This window comes from Misgurnus anguillicaudatus, chromosome 5, assembly GCF_027580225.2.
Source record: "Misgurnus anguillicaudatus chromosome 5, ASM2758022v2, whole genome shotgun sequence".
NCBI lineage: Eukaryota > Metazoa > Chordata > Actinopteri > Cypriniformes > Cobitidae > Misgurnus > Misgurnus anguillicaudatus.
Genome location: NC_073341.2, coordinates 14,821,230 through 14,824,638, shown reverse-complemented (window position 1 = coordinate 14,824,638; position 3,409 = coordinate 14,821,230).

Here is a 3,409-nt window from a genome sequence, read left to right as displayed (position 1 = left end):
TACTGTTGCAGTGTACATTTTCTCATCTTGATTTGCTTCAGGTCCCTGATTTTCGAGTAGACATCAACTTGAAACCTAACACAATACCGAAATTGAATTGTTTATTTTGGGAAAGTAAACAAAAATTGCATTAACAAACAAAAATGTAAATTATGTAATATTATTATGATGGACTACATGGGCAAAATACTTAACCTGTTTATATAGTGCACAGCCCTGAAGTTAAGTACAGTATTTACTGCACTCATTGATAAATAAAGCATACCAGCGTGCTAACCAACCCATTCTCATGAAACATGTATACATAACACACAGTTGAAAAGTAGTGCAATACATACGCCAAATTCCAGTTTTGCATGCATATGATACGCCAGTCCTTCCCGTTCACTTATATTGTGCGTCTTTTTTTTGTTGGTTTCTTGTTTGTTTTCTGTTTTTTAAACCATTGTTGCTTGGGTTTGGGGTTAGATTTGGGATTTGCTTTAGGATGTAATTTAAAGGGGACAGAGAATGAAAACCCATTTTTACCTTGTCTTTGTTGAATAATGGTAGTCTACCCACATTCACAAACATGCATAAAGTGATATACATGCTAAACATCTCAGTCTCATAGTAATTCCTCTTTTAGAAATGTCACCCAGAAAACAGCCCAATCTGAAAAACTGATGCTTATGACATCACAGGCATCTCCCTGCCCCTTCACTTTAAAATAATTGGCTACATTTTTATAGTGGCAGCAAAGTCAGCCAATCAGTAATGAGATTGCAAGTTAAGCCAGTAGGGGGAGCCAAATAGGTGCAAAACCACTTGTTTAAAATCCCCCACCCTAATAGAGCTATCTGAGAGAGGTTTTTAGGAAGCTTCTAAGGCATTATAGACCCAAACAGAAAATGTTTTGTCTACATGTCACATCACAGAACAAGGATAAATACTCCGTTCAATCATTCTATGTCACCTTTAATATAATTAATGTAAAATTACAGAAAAATTTATTTTTGTATTACGGAAAATTTCTGTAATTTATTCTGCCTGTTATTTTACAGTATTTGTTTTACAGTTTTTTCACAGAATTCTTTTTACAGTGGAGGTTTATTCATGTTTTGACTATTTTTAAAGCATGGTCGCTTGGGATTTGGGTTGGATGTAATATTATGTTACAGAAACTTGCTCTAACCCAAAACCCAAGCGACAATGGTAAAAAACAGAGAGAACCAATAAATAAAACGACACGAAAAGATGCATAAAAGTAAACGGGAAAGGACTGGGTATCATATGCATGCAAAATTGGAATTTGCCGTATGTATTGCATGACTTTCCAATGTTACTATTTATAACTTTTGCTATTTATACTCATTTCATGAGAATGGGCTGGTTAGCAGACTGGTATCATTAACTATCAATGAGTGTACAAATATATAAATGTGTTATATGTAAATAAAAGCGCCTTAAAACAACACCCTGTCAGTCCGTAAGTTTATGACAATGTTTCCAACGTTTTGCACAAAAATTTGCAAAAAGAAAAACAAAACTAACTTCAACAAGAATATTGTCAGGGTGTGGAGCTTGTTTTGAATTAAATGAAAGACTAAAGACTTGTATGAACTCAAACTTTTATACTGATCTGTAGGGCTGCATGATATTTAAGAAAATATGATATGTGATAACTTGCTAAAATTCAATACTATATACGATATTATTATAATGGTTTAAATTTGTAAATCAAATTAAATTTAAATAACAAAAAACATACAATTATAACTAGCATACACGTTTCACATTCATTCTGGGATAAAGAAAGCAACACTCTCTTTTTCTCGCCATTCTCTCTGCTATCTGCATCGACCTAAAACTTTGACTATACGTAGCTTTTTGAACTATTAAAATCATTCAGTTATTAGCTATTTGTGTATTTTTTATCTTGTGACCTTATTGAACTGTGACTGAAGAAATGTGAGTACTGCTGGACCAAAAAGACAAGCTGTTCAGAGTATTTTTTACTGAACATGAATTATAAACATTCATTCATGCAGGCTGAAACTCCTGGCCTGAAACCCTGAGACTATTATTATCATTGCTCTATTATACAATAGTAACACTTTACAATAAGCCTCCGGCGCCACAGTGACTCAGTGAGTAGCACTGTCCTCAGTTCGAGCCCTGGGCTAGGTCAGGCGGCCATTCGGTGTGGAGTTTGCATTTTCTCCCTGTGTCAGCGTGGGTTTACTCCGGATACTCCGCTTTCCTCCCACAAGCCAAAAACATTCAGGTTAGGTAAATTAGAGATGCCAAATTGCACCTCCCTCAATCTGTGTGTATATTAAATTTTGTATGGATTAACCAGTTGTTGCCATGAATATAGCCATAAATGCTGGAATGGAGTTGAGAATAAATAAACAAACAATAAGGTTGCATTCATAAACATTGTTTAACCCATTGGCTTACATGAACTTGCAACGAAAAATATATTTTTGCAGCATCTATTATTGTTTGGTAAGACATACTAAATATTGTTAGTTTATGTTTATGCTAACTACTGCTAGCAAATTGAAAAGTGTTACCTTTTGAGCAAAGTCTAAAAATATCTAATTTAAAGGTGCAGTGGGTACTTTTTAGAAGTATCTCTTAACAGAAATGCAAAATTATATACAAAACTATATTATCAGAGGTGTATGAAGACCTTTTTATAATGAACGTTTATGTTTTTATTACCTTAAAATGAGGCGTTTTTATCTAAATACACAGAGGGTCCCCTTACATGGAAGTCGCCTTTTTGTGCCGCCATGTTTCTACAGAAGCCCTTAACGGACAAACTTTTTTTACTAATTTGTGTTCGATGATGACATGTTTTTCCGGTGGCGGCTACCGTAGCTTCTACCGTGAGCAGTGGACTGAGCCGTTGGTTGCAATTTTCTACCTCACCACTAGATGCCGCTAAAATTTACACACTGCACCTTTAAGATAGTTTTGAAGGATGTGCTCGAAAACTGGAATTAAAGTTTAAGACCCCATTGAGAACCTGGAGGTGCTTCATTAAAATCTCCTGTATGCTGTAGCTCAGTGGTAGAGAATTGCGATAGCAGCGGAAATGGTCATGGGTTCAAACCCAGGGATCACACATACTGATAAAAAATGTAGGTAAAACTTTATTTTAAGGGGTGTTCATAAGCCTGACACGACACCTTCATAATAATGACATAACACGTGTCATGAACATGAAGGAGATTTTATGCACATTTATGACAACTGTCATTAAGTGTCATTCGTTCAGTTATGTCATTTTTAATGCAAATATGACATTGTTTGAGATCTCTTTGTTATGACAACTTGACATAAACCAAGACATCATAACTTGTCGTGACAACTTGACAACATAACTGACCACTTTTTACAAGTGATACAAATTGAATTT